This window comes from Procambarus clarkii, chromosome 34 (assembly GCF_040958095.1).
Source record: "Procambarus clarkii isolate CNS0578487 chromosome 34, FALCON_Pclarkii_2.0, whole genome shotgun sequence".
Lineage (NCBI taxonomy): Eukaryota > Metazoa > Arthropoda > Malacostraca > Decapoda > Cambaridae > Procambarus > Procambarus clarkii.
In genome coordinates this window covers 8739078-8749093 of record NC_091183.1, presented here as the reverse complement: position 1 = coordinate 8749093, position 10016 = coordinate 8739078, and positions in this window count along the sequence as shown.

Genomic DNA, 10016 nt, shown 5'->3' with positions numbered 1-10016 from the left:
GCCGGGACTTTTCTGTTGCCAACAGAGCCGATACTTCTCTATTACATACAAAGTGAGTACTGCTCTGTTGCCCACATACGTAGTACTTGTCTGTTGCCCACATAGCCGGTACTTCTCTGTTAACCACAGAGCGAGCACTTCTCTGTTGCCCACATAGCAAGTACTTCTCGGTTACCCACGTAGCAGGACTTCTCTGTTGCCCACATAGCCAGTACTTCTCTGTTGCCCACATAGTAAGTACTTCTCTGTTGCCCACATAGCCAATACTTCTCTGTTTCCCAAATAGCGAGTAATTCTCTGTTGCCCATATAGCTAGTACTTCTCTGTTGCCCACATAGCGAGTACTTCTCTGTTGTCCACATAGCGAGTACTTCTCTGTTGACCATATAGACAGTACTTCTCTGTTGCCCAGATAGCCAGTACTTGTCTGTTGTCCACATAGCAAGTACTTCTCTGTTGCCCACAAAGTGAGTACTTCTTTGTTTCCCACATAGCCAGTACTTCTCTGTTGCCCACATAGCGAGTACTTCTCTGTTGCCCATATTGCCAGTAATTCTCTGTTGCCCATATAGCCAGCACTTCTCTCTTGCCCACATAGCTAGTACTTCTCTGTTGTCCACATAGCAAGTACTTCTCTGTTGCCCACAAAGTGAGTACTTCTGTGTTGCCCACATAGCCGGTACTGCTCTGTTGCCCACATAGCCTGGATTTTTCTGTGGCCCAAATTTTCAGTACATCTCTGTTGCCCACATTGCAAGTACTTCTCTGTTGCCCACATAGACGGGACTTCTCTGTTGCCCACAGAGCCGATACTTCTCTGTTGTCAATAAAGTGAGTACTTCTCTGTTGCCCACAAAGTGAGTACTTCTCTGTTGCCCACATAGCCTGGACTTCTCTGTTGGCCACAGGGCTGATACTTCTCTGTTGTCCATAAAGTGAGTACTTCTCTGTTGCCCACAAAGTGAGTACTTCTCTGTTGCCCACATAGCCAGAACTTCTCTGTTGCCCACAAAGCGAGCACTTCTCTGTTGGCCACATAGCCAGTACTTCTGTGTTACCCACATGGCCAGTACTTCTCTGTTGCCCACATAGCGAGTTCTTCTCATTTGCCCTCCTAGTGAGAACTTCTTTGTTGCCCACAGAGTGAGTACTTCTCTGTTGCCCACATTGCCAGTACTTCTCTGTTGTCCACAAAATGAGTACTTCTCTGTTGCCTAAATATCCAATTTTTCTCTGATGTCCACATAGCCAGTACTTTACTGTTGCCCCACATAGCTGGTACTTCTTCGTTGCCCTCATAGCCTATTATTTCGTTGTTGCCCACATACCCAGTACTTTTCTGTTACCCACATAACCAGTTCTTCTCTGTTGCCCACATAGCGAGTACTTATCATTTGCCCACCAAGTGAGTACTTCTTTGTTGCCCACATAGTGATTACTTCTTTATTGCCCACATAGCCAGTACCTCTCTGTTTTCCACATAATGAGCACTTCTCTGTTGCCTGAATATCCAGTAATTCTCTGTTGTCCACATAGCCAGTACTTCTCTGTTTCCACACACAGCTGGTACTTCTTCATTGCCCTCATAACCTATTACTTCTCTGTGACCCAATTAGCCATACTTCTCTGTTGGCCACATAGTGAGTACTTCTCTTTTGCTCAAATAGCTAGTACTTCTCTGTTGCGCACATAGCAAGTACTTCTCTGTTGCCCATATATCGAGTACTTCTCTGTTGCCCACATAGCTGGTACTTCTCTGTTGCCCACATAGTGAGTACTTCCCTGTTGCCCACATAGCTGGTACTTCTCTGTTGCACACATATCCAATACTTCTCTATTGTCCACATAGCCAGTACTTCTCTCTTGCCCACACAGTGAGTTCTTCTCTGTTGCCCACATAGAGAGTTTTTCTCTACTGCCATATAGCGAGTGCTTCTCTGTTGCCCAAATAGTGGGTACTTCTCTGGTGCCCACATAGCGAGAAACTTCTTTGTTGCCCACATAGTTTGTACATCTCTGTTGCCCACATATTGAGTACTTCTCTGTTGCCCACATAGCGAGTACTTCTCTTTTGCCCACATAGCGAGTACTTCTCTGTTGCCCAACTAGTGAGTAATTCTGTGTTGCCCACATAGCCGGTACTTCTCTGTTGCCCACATAGCCTGGACTTGTCTGTGGCCCACATAGCCAGTACATCTCTGTTGCCCACATTGCCAGTACTTCTCTATTGTTTACGTAGCGAGAATTTCTCTGTAGCTCACATAGTGATTACTTCTCTGTTGCTCACATAGCCAGTACTTCTCTGTTGCCCACATAGCCAGTACTTCTCTGTTGCCCAACTAGTGAGTAATTCTGTGTTGCCCACATAGCCGGTACTTCTCTCTTGCCCACATAGCCGATACTTCTCTGTGGTCCATATTGTGAGTTCTGCTCTGTTGCCCACATAGCGAGTACTTCTCATTTGCCCACCAAGTGAGTACTTCTCTGTTGCCCACATAGCCATTACTTGTCTGTTGTCCACATAGCCAAAACTTCTCTTTTGCCCACAAAGTGAGTACTTCTCTGTTGCCCACATAGCCAGTACTTCTCAGTTGCCCACATAGCCATTACTGGTTTCTGTTGCCCACACAACCAGTACTTCTCTGTTGCCCACATTGAAAGTTCTTGTCTGTTGTCCACATAGCCAGTACTTCTCTGTTGCCCACAAAGTGAGTACTGCTCAGTTGCCCACATAGCCAGTACTTCTCTGTTGTCATCCTTGGCCAGTACTTCTCTGTTGCCCACATAGCCGGGACTTCTCTCTTGCCCACATAGCCTATACTTCTCTGATGTCCATATGGTGAGTACTGCTCTGTTGCCCACATAGCTAGTACTTCTCTGTTGCCAACATAGCCAGTACTTCTCTGCTGCCCACAGAGCGAATACTTCTCTGTTGCCCATATAACCAGTACTTCTTTGTTGCCCACATAGCCAGTACTTCTCTGTTGCCCACATAGCGAGTAATTCTCAGTAGTAGGGGGTAAGAGCCACAGACGATTTTTTTGGGGGGGGGAAAAAATCGTCTGTGGATCTTCGGGGGTTTCAGGTAATTTAGAAAATCGTCTGTGGATCTTTGGGGTTTTCAGGTGAATTTGGACAATCACAGATTTGGAATTAAGGAATTCTTATGAGGAAAATAATTTTTGAGATTTTAGAGGTTTGTTAAGCGTTCTTATGAGGAAAATAAGTAGGAAAATCTTAAAGAAAATTTTTAGAAAATATCGTGTTTGTGTCACAGCTTTTCTAGGTAAACTCTACGGACAACCTTTGCCTGTTTTCAACTTCGGAAAAATCGTCTGTGGATCTTCGGGGGTTTCAGGTGAATTTGGCCAGTCACAGATTTGGAGTTAAGGAATTCTTATGAGGAAAATAATTTCTGAGATTTTAAAAGTTTCCTAACCATTCTTATGGGAGAAATTCAAATTTTTTCAGAGTTCAGTTTTAAGAAAATATTTCAGAGATCAAATAATCATAGAAGTTTATTTATATGTTTATGACCGAATTTGTAAAAGGTCCATTTTCAGAGAATATTGTCTTAGATGTTTTGTTAAGGAAAACAGACAACTTAGCCATAGCATTTAGTTTTATATCCATTTACGGCTATTTCACCTGTAAAGACCAAAATTGAACAGAGCCCAGTTATAGACAGAATTTCGTCAGAGACCATTTTATACCTAAAAATGATTAGAGTCCACTTTGTGAGCAAAATTAGTCAGAGACAGTTTTTAGCTCATATTTCATCAGAGTCCAATTATCAACAGAAATTCGCCAGAGTCTACTTTGAGAGCAAAATTAGTGAGAGACAGTTTTAAGCTCAAATTTCATCAGAGTCCTGTAATCTGTAAAAATTCGACAGAGTCCATTTTATACCCAATTTTCGTCAGAGTCCAGTTTATGCTCAAATTCCCCAGAGTCCAATTATCAACAGAAATTCCTCAGAGTCCAGTTTTCTAGCAAAATTCGTCAGAGACCATTTTCAACCCATTTTTCATCAGAGTTCATTTTATACCTAAATTTCGTCAGAGTCCAATTATCAACAGAAATTCGTCAGAGTCCAGTTTTCTAGCAAAATTCGTCAGAGTCCTGTAATCTGTGAAAATTTGACAGAGTCCATTTTATACCCAATTTTCGTCAGAGTCCAATTTATACCGAAAATTCGCCAGAGTCCACTTTGTGCCAAAATATTCAGAGTCCAGTTCATGATCGAAATTAATCAGAGTCCAATTAAAGACCCAAATTTGACAGAGACCACATTTTCACTACTAGCAGTCCAAATCCCCCTGAAATTTTAAACAGTCAGATTTCAGACATAGTAAATAAAACCAGTTCAGTTATCAAGTTTCAACTCTTGTGCCCCGGCTTAGTTCATTTTATACAAGTTCTTTATTTTCCAACTAAATCACCCTGAGATTTAAGATCACCTTATTTCTAACGTAGTAAAAATTAATCTGGACATTAGCCAAGCTCCATTTCCTCAGTCTTAGATCTTCGAACATAAATATATCCGATCAAGCCCCTCTCCAGTCTATCTGTTTATCAGAGTAATTACCTTACCATTCTCATCCCCGACGTATCCAAACCTTCAATAATCATACTGTATTTGCATATTTTCTCTATATTCACCTGTGTTCTTCACATTTTTTACATGTTTTCTGTGTTCATTCCATGTTTTACAAATGTTCATAGCATGCTCAGTTCAAAATTTTTCACCTGGTTTTCTCATGTTTTCTGTTTTCTACCATTTTCCCCATATGTTTACTATGTTCTTTGTCATGTTTTCATGTACATCATATGTTCTCTGTATAACTTTTATACTCAATATTCATGTTCTCAATGTTCTTAGCTTGTTCTTCACGTGTTCAGTGTTCATTCTTTGTATTCCCTATGTTCCTTATCATGTCTTCATATTCTCTATAAGTTCATATTCCCTGCATGTTCACTCAATTCATCAACTTTTTCTTACACTTTTTCTGTGTTCACCGTATGTTCACTGTGTTCATTCCCCTACTTAACCTCAATTTTTTTTTATGTTCTTTGTTTCTTTAAACCAATTTGTTTCTTCCATTCACTAACTAGTTCTTTGTCAAATAATATTATACTGCAATACAGTTCCCTCAACAATTTTAGTCACCCAGTTTTTATTTGCAAAACTATGTCAAAGTAATTCTCATAGACAACTTAATAGTTCTACCAACCCCCGTTTCTTAAACAAATCTACACTTTATTCAGTTCCAAATTTACAAAGACAAACCTTTCTTGTAACTTCTTAACTAAAAATCTTTCGCCAATCAACTAAAACATAGTCACTTTCGTCATTTCTCAACTAAACTTATTATCCAATCAACCAAAAAATAGTCAGGATTAATCTCATTCAACACCGTTCTTAACTAAAACAACCTTTCTCTTAGCTAAAAATTGTCAAAGGAATCTTTCCAACAATGTTCATAACTAAACTTATTCCCTATATATATAGTCATCAGAAAATAACCGTGTTCTTCACGTTTCATTGTCATTTCATAACTAAAATTATCCATCAATCAACAGAAAAAGTCATATTCATCATTGTTTCTAACTAAAATTATGTTTTCGTCAAGTAAGAAAATATAGTCAAAGATATCTATCATCGTCGTTCTTAACTGACATTTATACTTTGTGGAGCACTAAAATAGTCACTGTCGTCATATTTTTTTTCTTTGTCTTTCCTCAACTAAAATAGTCAAATGTAACTTTTTCAACACTTTCGTAACTAAAATTATATGCCGCTAAGTAAGAAAAATAGTCAAATGTAACATTTTCAGCACTTTCGTAAAAATTATATGTCGTTAAGTAAGAAAAATAGTCAAAGGTGCTCTCCGTAACACCAAAGTTACTCTTCGAGATACCAAAAGACACTCTCAAACACTCAAAAATTTACTCGCATCCTCAAAGTTATTCTCAGAGTCATCAAAAAGTTAATCTAAGTCATCAAAATGCTATTCTTTAAGTAGCCTTTCGTTCATCAGAGAAACTTTCTAAGACATCTTCGTTCATTAAAGTTAATCTCAGAGGCATAAAAGTTATTCTCAGAGTCCTCAAAAAGTTAATCTCAGTCATCAAAATGCTATTCTGTAAGTAACCTTTCGTTCATCAGAGAATCTTTCTAAAACGTCTTCGTTCATTAAAGTTAATCTCAGAGGCATAAAAGTTTTTCTCATAGCTATCAAACTTATTCTCGATGCCATCAAAAAGTATTTTCTCGTTCATCAGAGAATCTTTCTAAGACATCTTCATTCATTATAGTTAATCTCAGAGGCATAAAAGTTATTCTCAGAGCTATCAAAATTATTCTCTATGCCATCAAAAAGTATTTTCTCGTTCATCAAAGTTAATCTCAGAGTTAACAAAGGTAATCTCTAACTCACTTTCGTTCAACATATTAATTCTCTAAGTCCTCAAAGTTATTCTCTAAGACAACAAAGGTATTCTCTAAGACAACAAAGTCTTTCTCAGAGCTATCAAACTTGTTCTCAAAGTCATCAAAGTTATTCCAAGAGACGTCAAAGTTAATCTAAGACATCATCTTTCATCAAAGATATTCTCTCTAAGCCATCAATGTTCTTCTCTAAGACATAAAAGTTATTCTCTATGTCATCAAAAAGTTATTCTCTGAGCTAACAAAATACTACTCATGTTCTCAAAGTCATCAAAGTTATTCACAGAGTCATCAAAGTTATTCTGTAACTCACTTTTGTTCATTAAAGTTAATTCCTATGTTAAAAAAGTTATTCTCAGAGACATCTAAAGTTAATCTTGCTCTTCAAAGTTGTTCTCTAAGACATAAAAGTTATTCTCTAAGACATCAATGTTGTTCTCTAAGACATCAATGTTGTTCTCTATGACATCAAAGATGTTCTCTAAATCATAAAAGTTAATCGTTAAGTCACCTTCGTTCATTAGAGAAACTTTCCAATCCATATTCGTTGACCAAAGTTATTCTCAGAATCATCAAAGTGATCTCTAATTCACCTTCGTTCACCAAAAGTTGTTCTCTAAGACACCTTCGTTCATCAAAGAAACTCTCCTTCTTCCATCATGTTATTCTTTAAGACATCTTCAGTCATAAAATTTCTCTCCAAAATGTAACTAGTTCAGCTTTTCATACCAAACCTGCACTTCTGTTAAAGCATGTTTTCTTAGTCACTTTACCCTAAAACTGTTCTCAGAACTACACTGCCCAACTCCTACGTAACCTATCCTCTCCACCCAATGTTACTTAGTTAACGTAACGTTCCTAAACCTAACTTTACCTATCCTAACATAACTTACCTTACCTTACCTATCTTACCTAACTTTACCTATCTTACCTAACTTAACCTTCATAACTTAACTTTACCTATCCTAACATAACTTACCTTACCTTACCTATCTTACCTAACTTTACCTATCCTAACATAACTTACCTTACCTATCATACCTAACTTACCTAACCTAACTTACCTACATTTACCTAACTTAACCTGCTTAACCTAACTTTACCTATCCTAATTTAACTTACCTAACTTATCCTGCTTAACCTAACTTACCTACATTTACCTAACTTAACCTGCTTAACCTAACTTTACCTATCCTAACTTAACTTACCTAACTTATCCTGCTTAACCTAACTTACCTACATTACCTAACTTTACCTGCTTAACCTAACTTTACCTATCCTAACTTAACTTACCTAACTTATCCTGCTTAACCTAACTTAACTTACCTAACTTATCCTGCTTAACCTAACTTACCTACATTACCAAACTGAACCTGCTTAACCTAACTTTACCTATCCTAACTTAACTTACCTAACTTATCCTGCTTAACCTAACTTACCTACATTACCTAACTTAACCTGCTTAACCTAACTTACCTAACTTAACCTAACTTACCTACATTTACCTAACTTAACCTGCCTAACCTAACTTTACCTATCCTAACTTAACTTACCTAACTTATCCTGCTTAACCTAACTTATATAACTTATCTTACCTATCCTAACGTAACCTAACTTGCTTTACCTAACTTAATCTTACATTCCCAAACTGATGTATCCTAACTTATCTAGTCCAGCCAGACATAATCTAACTTACATAATTTAACCTAACTTATCCAGCTTAACCTACCTTACCTAACTTACATAACTTAACCTAACTTAACTTACGTAACTTATCTTACGTATCCTAACCTAAACTAACTTGCTTTAACTAACTTAATCTTACATTCCCAAACTGATGTATCCTAACTTATCTAGTCCAACCAGACATGATCTAACTTACATAATTATTCCTGCTTGTCTTTTGTGTTTCGTCAATCATTGTCTCATATTCATTTACTCATTTCAAGGGTTAATTTCTCAAATGGACATTTTTGCATTTCAAGTGTTATTTGTTTAAGATTGGGTGTTTAACCATTTCAAAGGGTTTTTGTTATATATGGGAATTTACTCGTTTCAAGGGCTAATTTCTCAAATGGTCATTTTTGCATTTCAAGTGTTATTTGTTTAAGATTGGGTGTTTAACCATTTCAAAGGATTTTTGTTATATATGGGAATTTACTCGTTTCAAGGGGTAATTTCTCAAATGGTCATTTTTGCAGATCAAGGGTTATTTGTTAAAGTTCATCAAGTTGCTCATAAGTTGTATTTAGTAGGTTCTATCATATGTTCTTTTTCCCCAACCCTTTAACCTAACCTTTCAGATGTAGTTTATTGTGTTTTTTGACGTATTTGTTGAATATATTATCCTTTTCCTAACCTTTCAGATGTAGTTTTGTTTCTCCTTTTTGTATATTTTACCCAAACCTTCTTTTACTTTGTTTCTCCTACTCCTTCTATCCCCCTTTCTCTTTATCTCCCTCCTTCTATCCCCCCTTTTTCTCTCTATCGTCCTCATTCTCTCCCCCTTCGCTCACTCTCTCTCACTCTCTTATTTTTCTTTTTCTCAAATTCAAGTCTTAGTTCCCCCATACCCACACTCTCTCTCTCATTCTCTCTTCTTTGGACCCATTTTCTTCCGCCCCCTCTCTCTTACTCCTTGCTCTTCTTTCATGCTCTCACTCCCTTGAGCTCTTGTTTCTCAATTTCAAGTCTTAGTAGATCTGATTCTTTACTATTGTAATTTTTATTATTACTATGATAAAGAATGAACTTATATGTGAAAACAAAGTAAAAGAAGGAAAGAAGGTTTGGGTAAAATATACAAAAAGGAGAAACAAAACTACATCTAAAAGGTTAGCAAAAGGATAATATATTCAACAAATACGTCAAAAAACACAATAAACTACATCTGAAAGGTTAGGTTAAAGGGTTGGGGAATAAGAACATATGATAGAACCTACTAAATACAACTTATGAGCAACTTGATGAACTTTAACAAATAACCCTTGATCTGCAAAAATGACCATTTGAGAAATTACCCCTTGAAACGAGTAAATTCCCATATATAACAAAAATCCCTAAATCCTGTTGTCCCTAAAGTGAGTACTTCTCTGTTGTCCCTAAAGTGAGTACTTCTCTGTTGTCGCTAAAGTGAGTACTTCTCTGTTGCCCACATAGTGGGTACTTCTCTGTTTCCCACATAGCGATAAACTTCTCTGTTGCCCACATAGTTGGTACTTTTCTGTTGCCCACATATTGAGTACTTCTCTGTTGCCCACATAGCGAGTACTTCTCTTATGCCCACATAGCGAGTACTTCTCTGTTGCCCAAATAGCCAGGACATCTCTGTTGTCCTCGTAGCGAGTATTTCTCTGTTGCTAACACTGTGATTACTTCTCTGTTGCTCACATAGCCAGTACTACTCGGTTACCCCCGTAGCCAGTACTTCTCTGGTGCCCACATAGCCAGTACTTCTCTGTTGCCCACATAGTAAGTACTTCTCTGTTGCCCACATTGCCAATACTTCTCTGTTTCCCAAATAGCGAGTAATTCTCTGTTGCCCATATAGCTAGTACTTCTCTGT